The sequence below is a fragment of the Puma concolor genome, chromosome A2 (assembly GCF_028749965.1).
Source record: "Puma concolor isolate L17-30 chromosome A2, mPumCon1.1.hap2, whole genome shotgun sequence".
Taxonomy (NCBI): Eukaryota; Metazoa; Chordata; class Mammalia; order Carnivora; family Felidae; genus Puma; species Puma concolor.
Genome location: NC_141668.1, coordinates 100,415,436 through 100,442,240, shown reverse-complemented (window position 1 = coordinate 100,442,240; position 26,805 = coordinate 100,415,436). Strand labels below are relative to the sequence as shown.

At 56.0% G+C, this 26,805-nt stretch overlaps 1 protein-coding gene across 1 annotated transcript in view; it reads left to right on the top strand.

Moving 5' to 3' along the window:
• LOC147583363 (uncharacterized) overlaps nucleotides 1-26,805 on the top strand; it is a 230,523-nt gene that overhangs the window by 5,175 nt on the left and 198,543 nt on the right. The window contains exon 3 of the mRNA XM_086697052.1: nucleotides 6,958-7,151. The gene's annotated coding sequence lies outside the window, so the exon portion shown is untranslated. The remainder of the gene's footprint in view (nucleotides 1-6,957; nucleotides 7,152-26,805) is intronic.

The window sequence follows — 26,805 nt, the reverse complement described above, 5'->3', positions numbered from 1 at the left end:
ATCACGGGATACTCGTGACCAGGGGACTGTGGCTTCGTTTTACAGACTCGGGATAGACACAGACTATGCTCAAATGTCCAATGTCTGGGACAGCTCTCAGGTAGCCTCTTAGTGTGATCACAGAAGCCACTTTCTGTGCACGTTGTTTCTCCCTTCCCCTCCTGCCGTCAGGTTTCTGTGTCCTGTAGTTCGGTGTGACAAATGGGCCTCCAGTCCATTTGTTCTTACTTCATTGGTCCGTGTTTAGCTGTAGTGTACCTTAAGGCTGGGAGCGGCAGAAAGTACAGCGAGGCCATTCGTGTGAATTGCTTCCGGTGTCTGTTGGCTTTTGTCCACCCCTGGATGTCGCAGCAGTCCCCATGCAGAAATGGCCCAGCCCTGGCGGTGTGCCTTGCAGGTACAGCCAAGACCAGGAAGTTCTTCCTGCTGCCAATTTCCTGTGAGATGTGACTCAAGATCTGGTGAGCTTTGGACACACGTGTTCTGAGATATGACCTTAGATCTCAGGAGATTTTCCCTTCATCAAGCGCTAGTGGTCACCAGGGAAGAGTGGCTGTGAATTCAGGGGCAGGACGACGCAGACTGCCCTGAAATGTTCAAAGCCTGGGAAAGTTCTCAGGGACTCGGTTCGTGTGCTCATGGCCAGTTCCTATGTGCGTTGTCTCTCCATACTCCTCCTACATTCTGGTTTGTGTCCCTTGTATTTGTGTGTGGAAAATGGGCTGTCTGGTTCATCCCTTCCTATGTCTTGGTCTGCATCTCACCCTCCTGCACCCAGGACACTGAAAGGCTGGGGGTATGAGCCAGGCACCTGATGTGGAAGTGCTGGTGGCATCTTTGAGCTTTGGCGCAACCACAGTTGTTCTTAGCGGTCCTCAATCCAGGAATGTCCCAGACCTGCCAGCATACCCTGTGTGCATCAGGCAAGGCTAGGAGTTCCTGTTTCTGCTGACTTCCTGGGAGATTTGGCCAAATTTCTTGCAAGAGTTGACCTTAGTTCCCTCGCGATTTCCCCCTAGATCATGGGAGATTTGTCAACAGGGAATCGTGACTCCTTTTGAGGAGGGCAGGACATCTGATCCTCTCAGTCGATGGAGAAGAAGGAATTAACAAAAGACAGCATTCTTTCTCAAATGGAAACCCTCAATAAATTAGGAACAGAAGAAACATCCCTCAACATCCTAAAGACCATGTGTGAAAGACCCACAGCGATATCATCCTCAATAGGGAAAAACTGATAGCCTTTTCTGGGCTTGAGTTTATTTTCTTGCAGAGTCCAGAAGGAATATCTCCAGTGCTTGCTCCCTGAGTCTCACAACTCATGTTAAAACCTGGAGTAAACGTCTCTGATTGGGACTGGCTGGCATCTTAGCTCTTAAGGAAACTAAGAAACCTGGTATGTGAACATTCAGGTTTCAAAATGTGGGAAATTCCTCATACTTGCAAAGGGATTTCAGACACTGAATGGACAGGATGTGACAAAAGATCCTCCAATGCCCAACACCATGTAGACAGCCTTGTGGAGAACATTCTAAACCCAGTGCCAATCGCTCCCCGACCCTCTCCCAAACACACACCCGTGCACAATACAACTCAGACATTGATACTGCCCAGAGCATAGGGTCAGGGCATAGAATCCTTAGTGTGGATGGTTGATTCAACCTTCAGTATTATTTAAATTATTTACAATGAGGGGCGCCTGGGTGGCGCAGTCGGTTAAGCGTCCGACTTCAGCCAGGTCACGATCTCGCGGTCCGTGAGTTCGAGCCCCGCGTCGGGCTCTGGGCTGACAGCTCAGAGCCTGGAGCCTGTTTCCGATTCTGTGTCTCCCTCTCTCTCTGCCCCTCCCCCGTTCATGCTCTGTCTCTCTCTGTCCCAAAAATAAATAAATGTTGAAAAAAAAAATTATTTACAATGAAACTTGAAAACTTTTAAAGTTCACATTTCTCGGAATAGAGCAATTATTCTAAAGCCATGGTACCAAATAGGCATTAGAGCGTGTTTTCAATCATCTGTATCCGTCAATCACCACTCTAGGAGCCTCCTACTATTGTAACAGATTCCCACAAACTCACTTGCTTAAAACCACACCAACTAATTGTTATGCTCTGGACACGAAAAGTCCACAGTGAGTCTCCCGGCACTAAAGTCAACATGGCAGCAGGACTGAATTTCTTTCTCTGGACTCCATGGAAGAATCTGTTTGTTGTCCCTTCCAGCCTTTAGAGGATGCCCACCTTTTTCTCTTGGAGCCCGTGCCATCTCCAAAGCCGGCCATGTCTGATCAGTTACTCTCACATCACAGGATCTTGACACTGACTCTCCCTCTTTCACTGACATGGACCCTTGTGATTACATTGGCCCCTCCAGGCTAATCTCCCCAGCTCAAATTCCTTCATCTTATCACAGCTACAAAGTCTCTATCACCCTGTAAAGTAGCGTATTCCCAAACTCATGGGGTGAGCATGTGGACATTTGTGGGAAGCTCTAGTCTACCATAGCTACTACCCCCATCAGTGAACACATCTCTAAAGCATGTCAATCAATGCAATCTCCTCATTCCTTAAATCAGCACATTACCACCCGTCAGTCTACTGCTTTTGAGAGCCAACCTGTCAGCAGCTGACACCAACTCATGTATGTCCCCGACATCCACCATTTCCAGAACTCCACACTTCCCAAAAATTCTACATAAGATCAGCAGTGTGGCCAGTTCAGAGAGACCGTGAGTGACTGACAGGGCTTGCCCTTCCTGAAGGAAGCAATACATTCAGCTCTGTGCTTGCTGCTGCAGAAATTATGAGCAGAGCTTGTCATTTTTCAAACTATTTCAGTAGGACATGTATACATTTCCCAGAACATAACTGAATGAAAGGGAAAAGGAAAAGAAAGACCGTGCACGTGCCAGTGTTGAGGCATCTGAATTGGGGAGAGAGAAGGAGGAACCCTGTGGTGGGAGGAATCTGAGGATCCAGTGCCTTGAAGGTTCTCAGGGATAAGAGCTGTGTGCTGCAAGCAGATTTCATGGGGGGACAGGGCTGGAGGAGTGTGTGTGGATTGACTGTGTCCTGTTAAAAAGTCACACATTCGGGGCGCCTGGGTGGCGCAGTCGGTTAAGCGTCCGACTTCAGCCAGGTCACGATCTCACGGTCTGTGAGTTCGAGCCCCGCGTCAGGCTCTGGGCTGATGGCTCAGAGCCTGGAGCCTGTTTCCGATTCTGTGTCTCCCTCTCTCTCTGCCCCTCCCCTGTTCATGCTCTGTCTCTCTCTGTCTCAAAAATAAATAAACGTTGAAAAAATTAAAAAAAAAAGTCACACATTGAACTCTAATGCCTAATGTAACTCTAATGTGACTGACTTTGCAGAAAGGCCTTTACAGAAGATATAAGGTTAAATGAAGTTAGGGGCATGGGGCCCTTGATCCAATAGGTTTAATGTCCCCAAAACAGTGAGCTTGAGCTCCCCACCTCCCACCCGTGCACAAGCACCCAGAAAAGGACACGTGAGACCACAGGGCAAAGAGGGCCCTGTGTGAGGATGGGAACAGAGCTCTCACTGACACCTGAATTGGTGAGAACTTCCCATTTTGATCTTAGATTTCCAGCCTCCAGAATTGTGACAAACAGATGTCTGGTAAACCCAGACATGGTGTTCTGTGGTATTCTGTGAAGGTAGCCTAAGCTGATTAAGGCGGGTGACACTCGGGCATCGGCCTCAGCAGCTTATCCTACCTGGGCATTTCCAGAATCTAACTCAGTTTTGTCTATGTTCCGGAACTGGCACTCACAATCCACTTCCCCCCTGTGAAGAATGATCTGTGAATTTACTTTTTTTCAGTTAGCTCCATGCCCAGTGTGGGGCTTGAACTCACTGACCCCAAGATCAAGATTCACATGCTCTACCAATGGAGCCAGCCAGGTGTGACTGACCTGTGACTTGTCACACGGTTGATGATTTCATAGCACAATTTCTTACATGTAGGAATGACCTAGACCGAAGATCTTCTTGGATTTTCTTGTCATCCAGTTTGACCTCAAATATCAACCTAGAATGACCTGGGAAATCTAGGTCCAGATTCTGCAGGGTGACTCCTTGACCCCACATGGCATGCTCTTCCTTTTCTCTTGGGAAATTTCTGTGCTTCTGACTCTCCAGAACCACAAGACACATATTTGACTGCTGTGGAGAGAGCTGGGCTTAGTCTTGGGGGACACAGTTGAAAAGGAAAGAATCCCCAGAATCAGGGTATGTGGTGGTGTATGGAATTATAGAGGATGTTCCTGTGGGAGGAACAGAAGCTGCGGATGAGAGCCCCTCTCCCACTCCGCTTTTCGGCGGGCCCAAACCTTCCTTTTGTGGGAGCAGCAGATGAGACACTTCCAGCAATAGTCAAAAACCATCATAATAATGTATAGAAGCAAGGATTCCGTGCAGCCTCTAGATTTGAAGGCCTGGAGGCTCTTACATAGATGGCAAGCCAGCACAGCAGAAGTGGACCTCAAAGTCCGAGAAGTGTGAGTTCACCAAGCGGATAAGGAGCCCTTTGCAGATAGGTGGAGTGTGCTTAGTGGAGGTAATCTCGCAAACGAAAACTCAGGTGGGAAGAACATGCACAGGCCAACGGCACCGCGGCCTGAGGGAGAAGACAGTCTGTGCCAGCACAGGTGTATCTGCACATGGCCACCAGCTCCATTTGGGCAGGCACAGGTACTCTGCTCATCCAGGTTTGCCTGGCTCCACCTTGAAATTGTCTTTCACACAGGCCAACACAGGAAAGGCTGTGTCAGCGTGAGGGGAAGATGAGGGAAAACTTTGCACCAGCAAGAGAAGCACTCATTTTTCTCCGTTTGATCAGATCCTGGGGAGCTCAGCATTCATGGCCACCTGCCCCCCGACCCTTCCCCCGCAGGCCTGGGCACGACAGGCTTTAGGCCACTGTTGGGGGAAGGGTGACCAAAAGTCAGGAAGCCCTGGGCATTCAGGATGACACCTGCCTGCAAAATCTCCACGCACTGAACATCTAGGTTCCTGCTTCTACACTGTGGGTTCCGAGAGCAGGACCACGGTGCCCCCTCATAGCCTCTTGGGGGAGGCGCACAAGAATTCCAGGATTGAGGCAAGGGCAGGTCCAAAGGATACCATCCCACCTTCCCCTTTAGGCCCAGCTGAGAGTTGACAGCAGGAGGTGAACAGGGTTCCAGGCACACCTCATTCTTCCCTTGAGTTCCTCCACGACTGCACCTTGGATGAGATTTGTGCAATCCAAATCAGCCTTTGGAGGGAACAAAGCCATGTCTTGAAAACAAAGCCAAACAACTATTCTGGAGACACTAGAAGCATCTGGGCAATTTTATGGTCATCAGCAGAGCACTTCTGGGGTCTGATTTGCCTATGTCTTGATTGCGCCTCTAGGTACTGTCTTACTTTTCCACATATATACATATACATATACGTATGTATATGTATATATATTTACATAATTAATTGCTCTAGTAACGAACCCTCTACCTTCATTGCCCTCTTTTAGCTTCTCTCGGTCTTTTTTCTTGCTACCATTCTCCTTTCAGCATGGATTGGGTCATTATTATGGCTGAACTGCCAGAATCTTTGTCCCTTTCATAGGCTTCATGGGGTAGTGCATCTTCGTGAGATCTGCGAGATCATTTTGCTGTCCATTTGTGTGGTATTTGTGGTGTACTCTCCTACGATCCTGTTGCCAAAGATTGATTCTAGAGCTGCTTTCGTTAAGTGGGCTGGGTTGTTGGTACACTACTAAGAAAGAATGAGTTCAGCGGTAAGTATATTTTGTCATGAAGCCTTTGGCTTGCCTCCTATGTCTTCCCATTATGTCTTACTTGAACATTCAGGACACTCTGTTCTATAGGCGTGATCTGACTGGCTCTATCAGAACCCTCCTGTGGACCTTGTCATATGCAGATAAGATAAGCCAAGAGAGTCACATTGAGTTTTAAGTGGCATTAAAATCTTTTGACAAGGGCTCCTGGTAACCCTCAAATCCTCACAGCAGTTGTGGAGATGTGTAATGTAATGTATATATTTTTCAAACTGTAAATGGGGTACCTAGGTGGTTCAGTCCGTTGAGTGTTTGACCTTGGCTCAGGTGGTGATCTTGCGGTTTGTGTGTTGGAGCAACCGAGTTGGGTACAGTGCTGGGCCTGGAGCATGCTTCAGATTCTGTGTCTCCCTCTCTCTCTGCCCCTCCCCTGCTCATGCTCTGTCCATCTGTCTGTCTCTCTCAAAAATAAAACGTTAAAAAAAAAAACCCTGAAATTGAGGTCAGTGTATTTATTGTAATTCTATTTCACATTAGCATTCTTTATCTCATCTAGTTAAACTTGTCAACATCTGTTTGGGTGGTGTCTCAGTCCGTTCGGCCTGCTCTAACAAAATTGAACACAGAAATTTCTTTCTTATGGCTCTGAGGGCCAGGAAGTCTAAGATCAAGGCCCCAGCATGGTTGAGTCCTATGAGGGCCATCTTCTTGATTCATAGCCAAACACCTTAGGGCTGTGTCCTCACTTGGTAGAAGGAGCAAGGGGTCTCTGTGGCGTCTCTTTTACAAGAGCACTAATCCCATTCATGAGGACCTCATGATCTAATCAACTTCCAGAGGCCCACCCGCTAATACCATCACATCAGGCATCAGGATTCCAACATATGGATTTTGAGGGGACATGAACATATGGATGTTAGCAGATGATGACATGACCATGTGTTGTAGAATCTCCACTTTGTGTGCCTTGGCTGGGAGTCTTTGAGGAAATTACTGAAGCTCTCATTGAATCAGTTGATTCACTTGTAAAAGGAGAAGTGCCTTAGTGTTGTGGGAGGCCATGGGAAAGTCCCCCACTTGAACCTTAACTCTTTGTGTTGGCTGGATCAACAGATTGTGAACTTGGCTCTAAGCAGGCCCTCTGGCATGTTGATTTCTTAACAGATGCACAGTGGCTCTGAGGGGATGAAGACTTGGCAGTCTAGTCAGCGACTAACCTGGATGCTGCAGGTTCCTGAAAGTACCACACGATCTCTGCTTGTTTCCCTCCTCTCTTCCTTTGCCATTTGAACTCCCACCATACGTGAAGAGGCTCAGGTGATTGATGTCTGAGAACAGGATGCTGACTGTTCCCTCAGGTAAGAGTTAAGTGCCAGACCTGGGCAAACCATTTTGAGTACCTCCTAGCTCATGTATTTTACTTGCCTCTTTGTGGAGTGTGAACCTCTTAGACCTTAAGCTAGAGGACCTTGGTGCAGAAAAGCTTAGCAGATGGAGGGGAAAATGGAAACAGGAGTTGGATATAGATGTTAGCCTCAGGGGAAAGAATGTGGTTTGAGTTGGGAAATGAGGAGGTGGGTAAAGGGAAGGTGCAGATATATATCCGGTGGCCCTCCTGCCATCTCACTCCCACTCTATCCATAGTAAAGAAACATGAACAAATATTAACAGAACGTTCCCCAGGGCGGGTGCTGGCCCCGGTCACAGACATTCATTCGCTTTGTAATTAACTCGACGGTGTTACTTTAGCATTATTGAGTATTTGAGTATTATTATTTGAGGAGCACTGGGTTCATGTACAGCCACCTCCCTGGGAAACCAGCTTTGCAAAAGCTTCCTGGGTCTCGTTGGGGGTGACAGGGAGGTCTCCAGCTGGGGAGGAGACACCTGCCAGTCCCTTTCCCACTGGCCTGGTCTCTGGAACCCTCTGCCTGGCTCCTGGCTATCAGGCTGGCCAGCAGGCGGTCAGAGCATCTGCAGGGCGCACCTAGGTGCAGGGGTGCAAACCCTGGGCCCAGGAGCTGTGCCCCCTGCGGGGAGGTGAGGGTGCGGTGGGGGTCGGGGTGGAGGTGGGGGGATGGGGCGGCTTGGATCCTGGGCCCAACCAGGTGAGCGGGGGCGCGCGCACGAGGGCGCGCATGCGCGTGGGCCAGGGCCGGAGCCCGGTGAGGGACACAGCTGAGGCTGCAGCCGTGCCGTGAGTTGGCTCGTGTGTTTTCGTGTGTTTCGTGTGTTTTCGAGGGTGGTCCAGACTCTTTCCTAATGGGAGATGTGTGCTGAAGAGAACTGGGTGTTGTGGATGGAGTCCAAAGTCATCTCTTTGGGACACGTTGGGTGGGAACGTCTTCTTCGCACTCTGGCGACGAAGGTGGATGGAAAAGCTCCTTGTCCAAGGCAGACTGGTGGGTTTTGTTCTTCCTCTCCGTGGGGCGTGGTGCTTCCCGTTTCCGTGGAGCGCCTCCTGTCTTGCATTCGTTCCGTGTTTCAAGAGTTTCAGTCCTTGGCAATCGCGTCTCCTCAGGGACTCACCAGGCAGCACGAGGGAGAAGTGACTGGGAGCCCACCGGGTCCCTAGAAACCAGTGCGTGTGTACTGGAGCAGGCAGTGCTCCTCTCTCAGCCTCCTTGGGAAATGAGGTCTTGAGCAAACGGTCTTTCATTGCATGGGTTGTACCTCTCCCCGGTTGTTGGGGGGAGTGTGTGTGCGTGAGTGTGGTGCTGTGGCCCGTGTGGAGTCCGGACCGCGTCAGGGACCCAGTTCTTGGCAAGGAATGCGTTTTGTTGCATGGGAATATCTCATTGCACGAGAGAGTTCCAATCCTGTCTCAAAGGCTGAAAACATCCTGAAGGCAGCACTGTGACCTCACTGAAAGCAAAGGCCTAAGAGCAGAGGCTTTCCCACACTTCCATATGGAGCTGACTGGTGCTTTATGTTTTCAGGAAGATGGTGTGGTGTAGGCCACTTGGAGCAGCTCAGGCTCCTGAGCGTGTGTTTGGTCCCCGAGGGGTGAGTTGTGTCTCTCCGGAATGAAGGAGATTATGGGGACCTTGAGTATCGTTACCTTCATGATTACCGTGATGATTCTGCCTAAGTCATCGCATGGATATTGATCCATGAGCTCGCCATGTGAGAGGTTTCCTTGGTAACATAGTCGCCGTGCGTGGCCTCGAAACTTGGTTGTGGTCCGAACACCTTTGATGCTTTGCAAGTCCCGAAGCGGCTCCACGGGTGTGCAGTCCCTGTTGCCATATAGGTGAGGAGGCAGAGTCTGTTGACCTGAAGCCCGTGCAAGTATCCAGGGAGATGTGCGAGGGCCTCTCCCTGAGGCACTGGGTTCCTAGCCGGCTCCACCCAGAATCAGGCAGGGAGGTTTTGTTGATGCCAGCTGGAAGTCCTGAGGAGGGAGGGGGAGCCGGACACCGTCGGGGGAAGGAAGGGATCCCTCCCCTGCCTCACCATCCCCAGCAGTTGCCTAGGTGCTGGCCACGAGGGAGGGGACTGCCTATGCGTGTTTGTTTTCCTTGGTCTTACCCCACCTTGGTAGAGGGCTTAGCCTGTTCCAGGCACTGTTCTGAGCACTTGAGAGATCTATGCAGACGACACAGAGTACCTCGGCAAGGACTCTCGTCCCCGTTCGTATTTCCAAGGGAAGATGTGAAAGAATGTGTGCCGGGGTTCACTGCTGTGAAGCGGGAGGACTCGAGGCATGAAGGCAGGCAGTCGGCCTCCACATGAGCGTGCTGCACTGCTGGCTTTCCCACTGCTGCCTGTCGAGAGGCAGGGAAAGCATTTGCACCTAGCGTGCCTGTCCTGCGAGCAGAGGTGGGCTTGGAGACGTGCGTGTGCCCTCAAACGGGGAATCCAGCAAAATAGGCTCTAGGGCCTGAGTCACGCTCTCTGCGGGGAACCCTATCATTGCACATCCAGCCTGAGACACTTTGGAGAGTGACATACGGGGCTCTTAGTGAGGGTGGCGGCACAGCGGGGGGCATGGGTCAGCGGGACCTTCCTAGGACACCCCCCCGCCCCCCCCCCCCCCCGCCGGTGCTGTGGTGCCCCTGAAACCCAGGCAGGGCTGGAAGGAGGAACAGGCTGTTGATGGCACCATCCCTTCCGCAGGGAGGCTTCTTGGGAGCTGGTGACTGAGGGGACCTTTGCGAGTTCCCCCTCTGAATTGCAGGAGAAGCGGCCGAGGGCCCTCATTTCATGCGGTCCACACTCCCCGTCGCCCTGTGTGCCAGTTGCCAGTGTCGCAGGCGCCCAGGTGGTGAACGTGGTCCCCGAGTAGGGAACACCGAGGCCGTTTCTGCGTCCTCAAATGCTAACGTTCTCTGCTTGTGACCCGCGCCCTGGCTGGTCCCAGACCCTGAGCACAGGGCCTGCAGGAAGGGTGAAGGGTGCGAAGCTGTCTCCTGGTAGGTAGCTGCGGTGAGGTCGTTCCCGTTGGCCTGTGCTCACCTGCAGGGCACCTTGGAACCCAAAGCCACGACGTTTCCAGTGGTACAGAGTGCGCCGCAAGGGGAACCTGGGGAGTCACCAGGCCCTGAGGGTAGGCAGGCATGACCTTTATCCATGGGCCTTTTGATCAGAGCGCCCTGTTTGGTAGGTATCGTCAGGGCAGCCTCTTTGGTAGACAGAGGGCAGGTTGTGGACAGTTGTATAGCATCCTTCCTGGTGGTATGTGTCGTAAGGGCTCTGACCTTGCGGAAATGGGCGGGGATGGGTAGAGTGGACTCCTGAATGGAACCTTCCCCGGGCGCCTGGGTGGTTCAGTGGGTTGAGCTTCCGACTTGGGCTCAGGTCACGCCCTCGCGGTTCCTGAGTTCCAGCCCTGCGCTGGGCTCTGTGCCCACAGCTCAGGCCCTGGAGCCTGTTTTCAGATTCTGCGTGTGTCTGTCTCTGCTTCTCTGCCCCTCCCCCACTGGCGGTCACCGGCTTGCCGGCTTGCTCTCTGGCTCCCTGTGTCTCCAGAGTGAAGACACATGAACAAATAGGAAATAGAACGTTCCCCAGGGCAGGTGCTGGCCACGGGCACAGCCATTCATTCGCTGTAGTCATGAACTCGACGGTGTTCCTTTAGTGTTCTCATTTGAGGTTCTTTGTTTCTTTCATTCATTCTGAGAGACAGAGAGAGAGTGGACGCATGCACGTGTGCCTGTGAGCAGGGATAGGGCAGACAGGGAGGGAGAGAGAGAGGAGGGCCAGCGGGCTCCGCATCGTTGGCGCCCATCTTGAGGTGGGGCTCCTTGTGGAGGCTCAGCCTCACAAACTGTGAGATCGTGACGTGAGGCGAGATCCAGAGCCACATGCTTTGGTTTCTTTTTTAACGTTCACCTCTGAGAGAAAGCGAGAGAGACAGAGAGAGCACAAGCGAGGGAGGGGCAGGGAGAGAGAGAGGAAACCCAGAAGGGAATCAGGTTCCAGGCTCTGAGCTGTCAGCACGGAGCACTAGGCGTGACTCAGCTCAGGAACCCTGAGAGCCTGACGTGACCCGAAGTCGGACCATTACCCAGCTGAGTCATCCAAGCGGCCCACAGAGTTTTCAGTGTGTATTTTCAAAAGAAAAAACAGCTACATTTATATATACATCTAGCTACCTGTGTGTCCATAGGGATACCTGTGTACATACGCATACGTGTCTACATATACGTACACGTATTCGTGAATGTGTATATATACGTATATGCACACACACTCGCGCGCGCGCACACACACACACAGACACACACACACACACACACACACCATGTAAACTGAGCCAAACGGTCTTCTGGGTGGAGACGCGGAGCCAGGAGGGAGGCATCAGCACAAAGTTCAAAACGAAAGGGAAACGTCATTCTCGTATGTATCAGTACGTGCCATGACAGGGAGACACACGTGAGGGTTCTGGTAGGATAGGAAGCTGCTCCCACGGAGAATGCAGGCAAATGGTCCCTGTGGAGCCAATGGAACCCTGGTGCACTTGTGGTATGAGACTGATAAAGAGGCCGAAAACTGGTGACCTTTCTAATGCTAGCAGAGGTCATTTGCATTTGTATAGCATGCGATCATTGACGTTGCCCCTGGGGGGAGAAAGGTTTTGCATCTCTGTTCTCCTAGGTTTGTGGCTTAGTTTGCTCTTCCCTTGTGCACTTGAAAGAGTCCTGACAGGTCCTGATGGTACACAGTAAGGCCAAGTCCCCAGAGTCCAGAGTCCCTTGGTGGGGCTTGTGGGATGGTGTCCTTCCCATGACCATGAAGTCCACAGAGCAGTCTTGTGCTTTTGCTGTAAGTCCTGTTTCTACCAGGTCCAGTCTGGGCGTGCCTCTTTGCAAGTCCTCAGGTGAGGACACGTGATGAAGGCTGCCCATTGGGACTGGCCTTCGATGATCCATCTGGCCGTGACCCCCTGCTCTCCTTCCAGGGCTGCGTAGGTTCGTGCCCTCGATGCTCGTTTCGTAGAAAGCCTTGACTGCTTGGTCTCTCTACTCCTCCTCACCCTGGACGGTAGTCCTGTGGCTCCCCTTGAATCCTCAGGCATACGTTTCCTTGCCCACCTCTGCACACTGGCCCTCCAGAGCAGGGTCTGGTACGCCTTGCACGTTCAGTCGATGCTTGCTGCACAATCGCATGGGTGATGGCCTCTCTCTCTCTCTCTCTCTCTCTCTCTCTCTCTCTCTCACCAAAAGAAAGAAAAGTTGAGAAGCAATGGAAACCCAAGAAAAGAAAAATGGCACGGAGGAGTTGGGATCTGAGGCACACTGTGAAGAAAACACGGGGGTTGGGAGGTAGTGGAGGTGGACAGGCGGTTCCACAGAGTTGAAGGACGTGCCACAGTCAGCGGTGGCAGGGTGGACTTGAGGGTGGGACCGCTGGTGGTGCGGTCCAGGTAGGGCCATGGGAAGGGCATGCAGAGCTGAAAAGCACCGGCCTTTCAAGGAGAAGGGAGGTGGAAGGAGTCTCGTGTGCCCAGCGTGTCTCCCTGTCCCTTAGGGCTGCCCTTGCGGTCACGGGTGACGAGCGAGGAGGGTGCACGGCTGTAGATGGCCACGGTTGGCGGGAATGGGAGGCAGAGTGAAGAAGAAACACAGAGGCCTAGGATGCAAGAGGGATCACTGGGTTCACGTGCAGCCACGTCCCTGGGAAACCAGCAATGCAAAAGGTTCCTGGGTCTCTTGAGGGGTGACAGGGAGGTGTCCACCTTGGGAGGAGACACCTGCCGGTCCCTGTCCCACTGGCCTGGTGTCTGGAGCCCTCTGCCTGGCTCGCGGCTGTCAGGCTGGGGGGCAGTCGGTCAGAGCATCTGGTGGGCACAGGGAGGTGCGGTGGTGCAGACCCTGGTGCCCAGGAGCTGTGCCCCCTGTGGGGGGGTGGCGGTGGGGGTGGGGTGGGGGATGGGGCGGCTTGGATCCTGGGCCCAAGCAGGTGTGCGGGAGCGCGCGCTCGAGCGCGCGCATGCGCGTGGGCCAGGGCCGGAGCCCGGTGAGGGACACAGCTGAGGCTGCAGCCGTGCCGTGAGTTGGCTCCCAGCCCGCCTGCCGCCCCAAGCCCCCAAGTGTCTGGGCCAGCCAGGGACGGACGCCCACCTCAGCCCCCGACCTGGGACATGCTGCTGCCTGGCGCCTGCGACCCGGCAGCCATGGCTTTGGCGGTAGGGGTAGCGGTAGCGCTCGCGGGAGCGCTGGCGGGAGCGCAGGCGGGGCCCCGCGTGGAGAAGACTGGGAGCCATGAGCCTCCAGCCTCGGAGGGTGGCGGCCCTGCTGCTCCTGCTGCTCCTGGAGCCAGAGGCCAGGGCGCGGGACGCGCTTCCCGGGCGCCTCGGTCTTTGGCCGCGCTGGTGGAGTGCCAGCACTGGCTGGGGCAGAGCGCGATGCGATGCCCCCCCGGCGCCCTTGAAAGTCCATCTGGGAGAAGCCTAAAGGTGGAGCAGCTGAGACACACAGCCTCCCTCCAGGACCTGCCTCAGTCGCGGTGCTGCCAAGGTAAGGTCCCTAGCGACGAGGTCGCACGTGGCCTTCCCCTCTGCCCCTCTCTGTCTTCCCCTCCCATGAGAACCCTCCCCCCGCCCTGGGGCTCCGGGCTTCTTCTTGGGCTCCTTTGCGGCTGCGGTCTGGACGCCTCAGGAGTGGGCTTTCTGGGTTGGACCCTGGTTCCCTGGAAGAGGAGGGCCCCAGATCGAGTAGGGGGTTAGGCTCAGGCGGTGGTGAGTGGCTCAGGTCGAGAGGGGGGGTGCCCTGAGTGCCCATGGAGGTCTGACTGGGTTGGTGTTTGGCGGGTGGAGGTGGGAAGGAACGAAGGGACGAACGAAGGGAGGAAGGAAGGAAGGAAAGCGTGGACCGGCGGCTGTGGGCAAGTGTCAAGGCAGGGCCAGGGAAGTGGCAGCCATGAGCAGGAGGAATCATTCCTGCCTGTGAAAATGAAGTACAAGGGACCTGAGACTCCAGAGAAACATTCCAGGGAGAGTCAGGGTGGTGGGCCTGAGTTGCTGGAGGCCAGCCGGGGACGGTGTTGAAGGGATTGAGAGTGGAAGCAGCAGGTGAACACAGGCCTCCTGCCTCCCCCCTCCGCACCTGCTCTCCTGCCCTGCCCAGCCCGCCGCGCCGCGCCCCGCCCCGCCCCTGGTGGCAGAGTTGCACCCTCTGATGGGGAGGTGGAGATCTCACCCCGCTTGTGGCGAAAGGGGGTCCTCTCTCGTGGGAGTCAATGGGACTAGGGGGTAGGAGTCTGGATGAGGGCAAGTGCAACTCCCTGTTGAGCTCTTCATCTCTGAAGGCAATGTGCATTCCATCAATGAAGTGGGAGCCCGGGAGCCAGGAATCAGTGGCGCTTGTGTGTTTTCGAGGGTGGTCCAGACTCTTTTCTAATGGGAGATGTGTGCTGAAGAGAACTGGGTGTTGTGGATGGAGTCCAAAGTCATCTCTTTGGGACACGTTGGGTGGGAACGTCTTCTTCGCACTCTGGCGACGAAGGTGGATGGAAAAGCTCCTTGTCCAAGGCAGACTGGTGGGTTTTGTTCTTCCTCTCCGTGGGGCGTGGTGCTTCCCGTTTCCGTGGAGCGCCTCCTGTCTTGCATTCGTTCCGTGTTTCAAGAGTTTCAGTCCTTGGCAATCGCGTCTCCTCAGGGACTCACCAGGCAGCACGAGGGAGAAGTGACTGGGAGCCCACCGGGTCCCTAGAAACCAGTGCGTGTGTACTGGAGCAGGCAGTGCTCCTCTCTCAGCCTCCTTGGGAAATGAGGTCTTGAGCAAACGGTCTTTCATTGCATGGGTTGTACCTCTCCCCGGTTGTTGGGGGGAGTGTGTGTGCGTGAGTGTGGTGCTGTGGCCCGTGTGGAGTCCGGACCGCGTCAGGGACCCAGTTCTTGGCAAGGAATGCGTTTTGTTGCATGGGAATATCTCATTGCACGAGAGAGTTCCAATCCTGTCTCAAAGGCTGAAAACATCCTGAAGGCAGCACTGTGACCTCACTGAAAGCAAAGGCCTAAGAGCAGAGGCTTTCCCACACTTCCATATGGAGCTGACTGGTGCTTTATGTTTTCAGGAAGATGGTGTGGTGTAGGCCACTTGGAGCAGCTCAGGCTCCTGAGCGTGTGTTTGGTCCCCGAGGGGTGAGTTGTGTCTCTCCGGAATGAAGGAGATTATGGGGACCTTGAGTATCGTTACCTTCATGATTACCGTGATGATTCTGCCTAAGTCATCGCATGGATATTGATCCATGAGCTCGCCATGTGAGAGGTTTCCTTGGTAACATAGTCGCCGTGCGTGGCCTCGAAACTTGGTTGTGGTCCGAACACCTTTGATGCTTTGCAAGTCCCGAAGCGGCTCCACGGGTGTGCAGTCCCTGTTGCCATATAGGTGAGGAGGCAGAGTCTGTTGACCTGAAGCCCGTGCAAGTATCCAGGGAGATGTGCGAGGGCCTCTCCCTGAGGCACTGGGTTCCTAGCCGGCTCCACCCAGAATCAGGCAGGGAGGTTTTGTTGATGCCAGCTGGAAGTCCTGAGGAGGGAGGGGGAGCCGGACACCGTCGGGGGAAGGAAGGGATCCCTCCCCTGCCTCACCATCCCCAGCAGTTGCCTAGGTGCTGGCCACGAGGGAGGGGACTGCCTATGCGTGTTTGTTTTCCTTGGTCTTACCCCACCTTGGTAGAGGGCTTAGCCTGTTCCAGGCACTGTTCTGAGCACTTGAGAGATCTATGCAGACGACACAGAGTACCTCGGCAAGGACTCTCGTCCCCGTTCGTATTTCCAAGGGAAGATGTGAAAGAATGTGTGCCGGGGTTCACTGCTGTGAAGCGGGAGGACTCGAGGCATGAAGGCAGGCAGTCGGCCTCCACATGAGCGTGCTGCACCGCTGGCTTTCCCACTGCTGCCTGTCGAGAGGCAGGGAAAGCATTTGCACCTAGCGTGCCTGTCCTGCGAGCAGAGGTGGGCTTGGAGACGTGCGTGTGCCCTCAAACGGGGAATCCAGCAAAATAGGCTCTAGGGCCTGAGTCACGCTCTCTGCGGGGAACCCTATCATTGCACATCCAGCCTGAGACACTTTGGAGAGTGACATACGGGGCTCTTAGTGAGGGTGGCGGCACAGCGGGGGGCATGGGTCAGCGGGACCTTCCTAGGACACCCCCCCGCCCCCCCCCCCCCCGCCGGTGCTGTGGTGCCCCTGAAACCCAGGCAGGGCTGGAAGGAGGAACAGGCTGTTGATGGCACCATCCCTTCCGCAGGGAGGCTTCTTGGGAGCTGGTGACTGAGGGGACCTTTGCGAGTTCCCCCTCTGAATTGCAGGAGAAGCGGCCGAGGGCCCTCATTTCATGCGGTCCACACTCCCCGTCGCCCTGTGTGCCAGTTGCCAGTGTCGCAGGCGCCCAGGTGGTGAACGTGGTCCCCGAGTAGGGAACACCGAAGCCGTTTCTGCGTCCTCAAATGCTAACGTTCTCTGCTTGTGACCCGCGCCCTGGCTGGTCCCAGACCCTGAGCACAGGGCCTGCAGGAAGGGTGAAGGGTGCGAAGCTGTCTCCTGGTAGGTAGCTGCGGTGAGGTCGTTCCCGTTGGCCTGTGCTCACCTGCAGGGCACCTTGGAACCCAAAGCCACGACGTTTCCAGTGGTACAGAGTGCGCCGCAAGGGGAACCTGGGGAGTCACCAGGCCCTGAGGGTAGGCAGGCATGACCTTTATCCATGGGCCTTTTGATCAGAGCGCCCTGTTTGGTAGGTATCGTCAGGGCAGCCTCTTTGGTAGACAGAGGGCAGGTTGTGGACAGTTGTATAGCATCCTTCCTGGTGGTATGTGTCGTAAGGGCTCTGACCTTGCGGAAATGGGCGGGGATGGGTAGAGTGGACTCCTGAATGGAACCTTCCCCGGGCGCCTGGGTGGTTCAGTGGGTTGAGCTTCCGACTTGGGCTCAGGTCACGCCCTCGCGGTTCCTGAGTTCCAGCCCTGCGCTGGGCTCTGTGCCCACAGCTCAGGCCCTGGAGCCTGTTTTCAGATTCTGCGTGTGTCTGTCTCTGCTTCTCTGCCCCTCCCCCACTGGCGGTCACCGGCTTGCCGGCTTGCTCTCTGGCTCCCTGTGTCTCCAGAGTGAAGACACATGAACAAATAGGAAATAGAACGTTCCCCAGGGCAGGTGCTGGCCACGGGCACAGCCATTCATTCGCTGTAGTCATGAACTCGACGGTGTTCCTTTAGTGTTCTCATTTGAGGTTCTTTGTTTCTTTCATTCATTCTGAGAGACAGAGAGAGAGTGGACGCATGCACGTGTGCCTGTGAGCAGGGATAGGGCAGACAGGGAGGGAGAGAGAGAGGAGGGCCAGCGGGCTCCGCATCGTTGGCGCCCATCTGGAGGTGGGGCTCCTTGTGGAGGCTCAGCCTCACAAACTGTGAGATCGTGACGTGAGGCGAGATCCAGAGCCACATGCTTTGGTTTCTTTTTTAACGTTCACCTCTGAGAGAAAGCGAGAGAGACAGAGAGAGCACAAGCGAGGGAGGGGCAGGGAGAGAGAGAGGAAACCCAGAAGGGAATCAGGTTCCAGGCTCTGAGCTGTCAGCACGGAGCACTAGGCGTGACTCAGCTCAGGAACCCTGAGAGCCTGACGTGACCCGAAGTCGGACCATTACCCAGCTGAGTCATCCAAGCGGCCCACAGAGTTTTCAGTGTGTATTTTCAAAAGAAAAAACAGCTACATTTATATATACATCTAGCTACCTGTGTGTCCATAGGGATACCTGTGTACATACGCATACGTGTCTACATATACGTACACGTATTCGTGAATGTGTATATATACGTATATGCACACACACTCGCGCGCGCGCACACACACACACAGACACACACACACACACACACACACCATGTAAACTGAGCCAAACGGTCTTCTGGGTGGAGACGCGGAGCCAGGAGGGAGGCATCAGCACAAAGTTCAAAACGAAAGGGAAACGTCATTCTCGTATGTATCAGTACGTGCCATGACAGGGAGACACACGTGAGGGTTCTGGTAGGATAGGAAGCTGCTCCCACGGAGAATGCAGGCAAATGGTCCCTGTGGAGCCAATGGAACCCTGGTGCACTTGTGGTATGAGACTGATAAAGAGGCCGAAAACTGGTGACCTTTCTAATGCTAGCAGAGGTCATTTGCATTTGTATAGCATGCGATCATTGACGTTGCCCCTGGGGGGAGAAAGGTTTTGCATCTCTGTTCTCCTAGGTTTGTGGCTTAGTTTGCTCTTCCCTTGTGCACTTGAAAGAGTCCTGACAGGTCCTGATGGTACACAGTAAGGCCAAGTCCCCAGAGTCCAGAGTCCCTTGGTGGGGCTTGTGGGATGGTGTCCTTCCCATGACCATGAAGTCCACAGAGCAGTCTTGTGCTTTTGCTGTAAGTCCTGTTTCTACCAGGTCCAGTCTGGGCGTGCCTCTTTGCAAGTCCTCAGGTGAGGACACGTGATGAAGGCTGCCCATTGGGACTGGCCTTCGATGATCCATCTGGCCGTGACCCCCTGCTCTCCTTCCAGGGCTGCGTAGGTTCGTGCCCTCGATGCTCGTTTCGTAGAAAGCCTTGACTGCTTGGTCTCTCTACTCCTCCTCACCCTGGACGGTAGTCCTGTGGCTCCCCTTGAATCCTCAGGCATACGTTTCCTTGCCCACCTCTGCACACTGGCCCTCCAGAGCAGGGTCTGGTACGCCTTGCACGTTCAGTCGATGCTTGCTGCACAATCGCATGGGTGATGGCCTCTCTCTCTCTCTCTCTCTCTCTCTCTCTCTCTCTCACCAAAAGAAAGAAAAGTTGAGAAGCAATGGAAACCCAAGAAAAGAAAAATGGCACGGAGGAGTTGGGATCTGAGGCACACTGTGAAGAAAACACGGGGGTTGGGAGGTAGTGGAGGTGGACAGGCGGTTCCACAGAGTTGAAGGACGTGCCACAGTCAGCGGTGGCAGGGTGGACTTGAGGGTGGGACCGCTGGTGGTGCGGTCCAGGTAGGGCCATGGGAAGGGCATGCAGAGCTGAAAAGCACCGGCCTTTCAAGGAGAAGGGAGGTGGAAGGAGTCTCGTGTGCCCAGCGTGTCTCCCTGTCCCTTAGGGCTGCCCTTGCGGTCACGGGTGACGAGCGAGGAGGGTGCACGGCTGTAGATGGCCACGGTTGGCGGGAATGGGAGGCAGAGTGAAGAAGAAACACAGAGGCCTAGGATGCAAGAGGGATCACTGGGTTCACGTGCAGCCACGTCCCTGGGAAACCAGCAATGCAAAAGGTTCCTGGGTCTCTTGAGGGGTGACAGGGAGGTGTCCACCTTGGGAGGAGACACCTGCCGGTCCCTGTCCCACTGGCCTGGTGTCTGGAGCCCTCTGCCTGGCTCGCGGCTGTCAGGCTGGGGGGCAGTCGGTCAGAGCATCTGGTGGGCACAGGGAGGTGCGGTGGTGCAGACCCTGGTGCCCAGGAGCTGTGCCCCCTGTGGGGGGGTGGCGGTGGGGGTGGGGTGGGGGATGGGGCGGCTTGGATCCTGGGCCCAAGCAGGTGTGCGGGAGCGCGCGCTCGAGCGCGCGCATGCGCGTGGGCCAGGGCCGGAGCCCGGTGAGGGACACAGCTGAGGCTGCAGCCGTGCCGTGAGTTGGCTCCCAGCCCGCCTGCCGCCCCAAGCCCCCAAGTGTCTGGGCCAGCCAGGGACGGACGCCCACCTCAGCCCCCGACCTGGGACATGCTGCTGCCTGGCGCCTGCGACCCGGCAGCCATGGCTTTGGCGGTAGGGGTAGCGGTAGCGCTCGCGGGAGCGCTGGCGGGAGCGCAGGCGGGGCCCCGCGTGGAGAAGACTGGGAGCCATGAGCCTCCAGCCTCGGAGGGTGGCGGCCCTGCTGCTCCTGCTGCTCCTGGAGCCAGAGGCCAGGGCGCGGGACGCGCTTCCCGGGCGCCTCGGTCTTTGGCCGCGCTGGTGGAGTGCCAGCACTGGCTGGGGCAGAGCGCGATGCGATGCCCCCCCGGCGCCCTTGAAAGTCCATCTGGGAGAAGCCTAAAGGTGGAGCAGCTGAGACACACAGCCTCCCTCCAGGACCTGCCTCAGTCGCGGTGCTGCCAAGGTAAGGTCCCTAGCGACGAGGTCGCACGTGGCCTTCCCCTCTGCCCCTCTCTGTCTTCCCCTCCCATGAGAACCCTCCCCCCGCCCTGGGGCTCCGGGCTTCTTCTTGGGCTCCTTTGCGGCTGCGGTCTGGACGCCTCAGGAGTGGGCTTTCTGGGTTGGACCCTGGTTCCCTGGAAGAGGAGGGCCCCAGATCGAGTAGGGGGTTAGGCTCAGGCGGTGGTGAGTGGCTCAGGTCGAGAGGGGGGGTGCCCTGAGTGCCCATGGAGGTCTGACTGGGTTGGTGTTTGGCGGGTGGAGGTGGGAAGGAACGAAGGGACGAACGAAGGGAGGAAGGAAGGAAGGAAAGCGTGGACCGGCGGCTGTGGGCAAGTGTCAAGGCAGGGCCAGGGAAGTGGCAGCCATGAGCAGGAGGAATCATTCCTGCCTGTGAAAATGAAGTACAAGGGACCTGAGACTCCAGAGAAACATTCCAGGGAGAGTCAGGGTGGTGGGCCTGAGTTGCTGGAGGCCAGCCGGGGACGGTGTTGAAGGGATTGAGAGTGGAAGCAGCAGGTGAACACAGGCCTCCTGCCTCCCCCCTCCGCACCTGCTCTCCTGCCCTGCCCAGCCCGCCGCGCCGCGCCCCGCCCCGCCCCTGGTGGCAGAGTTGCACCCTCTGATGGGGAGGTGGAGATCTCACCCCGCTTGTGGCGAAAGGGGGTCCTCTCTCGTGGGAGTCAATGGGACTAGGGGGTAGGAGTCTGGATGAGGGCAAGTGCAACTCCCTGTTGAGCTCTTCATCTCTGAAGGCAATGTGCATTCCATCAATGAAGTGGGAGCCCGGGAGCCAGGAATCAGTGGCGCTTGTGTGTTTTCGAGGGTGGTCCAGACTCTTTTCTAATGGGAGATGTGTGCTGAAGAGAACTGGGTGTTGTGGATGGAGTCCAAAGTCATCTCTTTGGGACACGTTGGGTGGGAACGTCTTCTTCGCACTCTGGCGACGAAGGTGGATGGAAAAGCTCCTTGTCCAAGGCAGACTGGTGGGTTTTGTTCTTCCTCTCCGTGGGGCGTGGTGCTTCCCGTTTCCGTGGAGCGCCTCCTGTCTTGCATTCGTTCCGTGTTTCAAGAGTTTCAGTCCTTGGCAATCGCGTCTCCTCAGGGACTCACCAGGCAGCACGAGGGAGAAGTGACTGGGAGCCCACCGGGTCCCTAGAAACCAGTGCGTGTGTACTGGAGCAGGCAGTGCTCCTCTCTCAGCCTCCTTGGGAAATGAGGTCTTGAGCAAACGGTCTTTCATTGCATGGGTTGTACCTCTCCCCGGTTGTTGGGGGGAGTGTGTGTGCGTGAGTGTGGTGCTGTGACCCGTGTGGAGTCCGGACCGCGTCAGGGACCCAGTTCTTGGCAAGGAATGCGTTTTGTTGCATGGGAATATCTCATTGCACGAGAGAGTTCCAATCCTGTCTCAAAGGCTGAAAACATCCTGAAGGCAGCACTGTGACCTCACTGAAAGCAAAGGCCTAAGAGCAGAGGCTTTCCCACACTTCCATATGGAGCTGACTGGTGCTTTATGTTTTCAGGAAGATGGTGTGGTGTAGGCCACTTGGAGCAGCTCAGGCTCCTGAGCGTGTGTTTGGTCCCCGAGGGGTGAGTTGTGTCTCTCCGGAATGAAGGAGATTATGGGGACCTTGAGTATCGTTACCTTCATGATTACCGTGATGATTCTGCCTAAGTCATCGCATGGATATTGATCCATGAGCTCGCCATGTGAGAGGTTTCCTTGGTAACATAGTCGCCGTGCGTGGCCTCGAAACTTGGTTGTGGTCCGAACACCTTTGATGCTTTGCAAGTCCCGAAGCGGCTCCACGGGTGTGCAGTCCCTGTTGCCATATAGGTGAGGAGGCAGAGTCTGTTGACCTGAAGCCCGTGCAAGTATCCAGGGAGATGTGCGAGGGCCTCTCCCTGAGGCACTGGGTTCCTAGCCGGCTCCACCCAGAATCAGGCAGGGAGGTTTTGTTGATGCCAGCTGGAAGTCCTGAGGAGGGAGGGGGAGCCAGACACCGTCGGGGGAAGGAAGGGATCCCTCCCCTGCCTCACCATCCCCAGCAGTTGCCTAGGTGCTGGCCACGAGGGAGGGGACTGCCTATGCGTGTTTGTTTTCCTTGGTCTTACCCCACCTTGGTAGAGGGCTTAGCCTGTTCCAGGCACTGTTCTGAGCACTTGAGAGATCTATGCAGACGACACAGAGTACCTCGGCAAGGACTCTCGTCCCCGTTCGTATTTCCAAGGGAAGATGTGAAAGAATGTGTGCCGGGGTTCACTGCTGTGAAGCGGGAGGACTCGAGGCATGAAGGCAGGCAGTCGGCCTCCACATGAGCGTGCTGCACCGCTGGCTTTCCCACTGCTGCCTGTCGAGAGGCAGGGAAAGCATTTGCACCTAGCGTGCCTGTCCTGCGAGCAGAGGTGGGCTTGGAGACGTGCGTGTGCCCTCAAACGGGGAATCCAGCAAAATAGGCTCTAGGGCCTGAGTCACGCTCTCTGCGGGGAACCCTATCATTGCACATCCAGCCTGAGACACTTTGGAGAGTGACATACGGGGCTCTTAGTGAGGGTGGCGGCACAGCGGGGGGCATGGGTCAGCGGGACCTTCCTAGGACACCCCCCCGCCCCCCCCCCCGCCGGTGCTGTGGTGCCCCTGAAACCCAGGCAGGGCTGGAAGGAGGAACAGGCTGTTGATGGCACCATCCCTTCCGCAGGGAGGCTTCTTGGGAGCTGGTGACTGAGGGGACCTTTGCGAGTTCCCCCTCTGAATTGCAGGAGAAGCGGCCGAGGGCCCTCATTTCATGCGGTCCACACTCCCCGTCGCCCTGTGTGCCAGTTGCCAGTGTCGCAGGCGCCCAGGTGGTGAACGTGGTCCCCGAGTAGGGAACACCGAGGCCGTTTCTGCGTCCTCAAATGCTAACGTTCTCTGCTTGTGACCCGCGCCCTGGCTGGTCCCAGACCCTGAGCACAGGGCCTGCAGGAAGGGTGAAGGGTGCGAAGCTGTCTCCTGGTAGGTAGCTGCGGTGAGGTCGTTCCCGTTGGCCTGTGCTCACCTGCAGGGCACCTTGGAACCCAAAGCCACGACGTTTCCAGTGGTACAGAGTGCGCTGCAAGGGGAACCTGGGGAGTCACCAGGCCCTGAGGGTAGGCAGGCATGACCTTTATCCATGGGCCTTTTGATCAGAGCGCCCTGTTTGGTAGGTATCGTCAGGGCAGCCTCTTTGGTAGACAGAGGGCAGGTTGTGGACAGTTGTATAGCATCCTTCCTGGTGGTATGTGTCGTAAGGGCTCTGACCTTGCGGAAATGGGCGGGGATGGGTAGAGTGGACTCCTGAATGGAACCTTCCCCGGGCGCCTGGGTGGTTCAGTGGGTTGAGCTTCCGACTTGGGCTCAGGTCACGCCCTCGCGGTTCCTGAGTTCCAGCCCTGCGCTGGGCTCTGTGCCCACAGCTCAGGCCCTGGAGCCTGTTTTCAGATTCTGCGTGTGTCTGTCTCTGCTTCTCTGCCCCTCCCCCACTGGCGGTCACCGGCTTGCCGGCTTGCTCTCTGGCTCCCTGTGTCTCCAGAGTGAAGACACATGAACAAATAGGAAATAGAACGTTCCCCAGGGCAGGTGCTGGCCACGGGCACAGCCATTCATTCGCTGTAGTCATGAACTCGACGGTGTTCCTTTAGTGTTCTCATTTGAGGTTCTTTGTTTCTTTCATTCATTCTGAGAGACAGAGAGAGAGTGGACGCATGCACGTGTGCCTGTGAGCAGGGATAGGGCAGACAGGGAGGGAGAGAGAGAGGAGGGCCAGCGGGCTCCGCATCGTTGGCGCCCATCTTGAGGTGGGGCTCCTTGTGGAGGCTCAGCCTCACAAACTGTGAGATCGTGACGTGAGGCGAGATCCAGAGCCACATGCTTTGGTTTCTTTTTTAACGTTCACCTCTGAGAGAAAGCGAGAGAGACAGAGAGAGCACAAGCGAGGGAGGGGCAGGGAGAGAGAGAGGAAACCCAGAAGGGAATCAGGTTCCAGGCTCTGAGCTGTCAGCACGGAGCACTAGGCGTGACTCAGCTCAGGAACCCTGAGAGCCTGACGTGACCCGAAGTCGGACCATTACCCAGCTGAGTCATCCAAGCGGCCCACAGAGTTTTCAGTGTGTATTTTCAAAAGAAAAAACAGCTACATTTATATATACATCTAGCTACCTGTGTGTCCATAGGGATACCTGTGTACATACGCATACGTGTCTACATATACGTACACGTATTCGTGTATGTGTATATATACGTATATGCACACACACACACACACACACACACACACACCATGTAAACTGAGCCAAACGGTCTTCTGGGTGGAGACGCGGAGCCAGGAGGGAGGCATCAGCACAAAGTTCAAAACGAAAGGGAAACGTCATTCTCGTATGTATCAGTACGTGCCATGACAGGGAGACACACGCGAGGGTTCTGGTAGGATAGGAAGCTGCTCCCACGGAGAATGCAGGCAAATGGTCCCTGTGGAGCCAATGGAACCCTGGTGCACTTGTGGTATGAGACTGATAAAGAGGCCGAAAACTGGTGACCTTTCTAATGCTAGCAGAGGTCATTTGCATTTGTATAGCATGCGATCATTGACGTTGCCCCTGGGGGGAGAAAGGTTTTGCATCTCTGTTCTCCTAGGTTTGTGGCTTAGTTTGCTCTTCCCTTGTGCACTTGAAAGAGTCCTGACAGGTCCTGATGGTACACAGTAAGGCCAAGTCCCCAGAGTCCAGAGTCCCTTGGTGGGGCTTGTGGGATGGTGTCCTTCCCATGACCATGAAGTCCACAGAGCAGTCTTGTGCTTTTGCTGTAAGTCCTGTTTCTACCAGGTCCAGTCTGGGCGTGCCTCTTTGCAAGTCCTCAGGTGAGGACACGTGATGAAGGCTGCCCATTGGGACTGGCCTTCGATGATCCATCTGGCCGTGACCCCCTGCTCTCCTTCCAGGGCTGCGTAGGTTCGTGCCCTCGATGCTCGTTTCGTAGAAAGCCTTGACTGCTTGGTCTCTCTACTCCTCCTCACCCTGGACGGTAGTCCTGTGGCTCCCCTTGAATCCTCAGGCATACGTTTCCTTGCCCACCTCTGCACACTGGCCCTCCAGAGCAGGGTCTGGTACGCCTTGCACGTTCAGTCGATGCTTGCTGCACAATCGCATGGGTGATGGCCTCTCTCTCTCTCTCTCTCTCTCTCTCTCTCTCTCTCACCAAAAGAAAGAAAAGTTGAGAAGCAATGGAAACCCAAGAAAAGAAAAATGGCACGGAGGAGTTGGGATCTGAGGCACACTGTGAAGAAAACACGGGGGTTGGGAGGTAGTGGAGGTGGACAGGCGGTTCCACAGAGTTGAAGGACGTGCCACAGTCAGCGGTGGCAGGGTGGACTTGAGGGTGGGACCGCTGGTGGTGCGGTCCAGGTAGGGCCATGGGAAGGGCATGCAGAGCTGAAAAGCACCGGCCTTTCAAGGAGAAGGGAGGTGGAAGGAGTCTCGTGTGCCCAGCGTGTCTCCCTGTCCCTTAGGGCTGCCCTTGCGGTCACGGGTGACGAGCGAGGAGGGTGCACGGCTGTAGATGGCCACGGTTGGCGGGAATGGGAGGCAGAGTGAAGAAGAAACACAGAGGCCTAGGATGCAAGAGGGATCACTGGGTTCACGTGCAGCCACGTCCCTGGGAAACCAGCAATGCAAAAGGTTCCTGGGTCTCTTGAGGGGTGACAGGGAGGTGTCCACCTTGGGAGGAGACACCTGCCGGTCCCTGTCCCACTGGCCTGGTGTCTGGAGCCCTCTGCCTGGCTCGCGGCTGTCAGGCTGGGGGGCAGTCGGTCAGAGCATCTGGTGGGCACAGGGAGGTGCGGTGGTGCAGACCCTGGTGCCCAGGAGCTGTGCCCCCTGTGGGGGGGTGGCGGTGGGGGTGGGGTGGGGGATGGGGCGGCTTGGATCCTGGGCCCAAGCAGGTGTGCGGGAGCGCGCGCTCGAGCGCGCGCATGCGCGTGGGCCAGGGCCGGAGCCCGGTGAGGGACACAGCTGAGGCTGCAGCCGTGCCGTGAGTTGGCTCCCAGCCCGCCTGCCGCCCCAAGCCCCCAAGTGTCTGGGCCAGCCAGGGACGGACGCCCACCTCAGCCCCCGACCTGGGACATGCTGCTGCCTGGCGCCTGCGACCCGGCAGCCATGGCTTTGGCGGTAGGGGTAGCGGTAGCGCTCGCGGGAGCGCTGGCGGGAGCGCAGGCGGGGCCCCGCGTGGAGAAGACTGGGAGCCATGAGCCTCCAGCCTCGGAGGGTGGCGGCCCTGCTGCTCCTGCTGCTCCTGGAGCCAGAGGCCAGGGCGCGGGACGCGCTTCCCGGGCGCCTCGGTCTTTGGCCGCGCTGGTGGAGTGCCAGCACTGGCTGGGGCAGAGCGCGATGCGATGCCCCCCCGGCGCCCTTGAAAGTCCATCTGGGA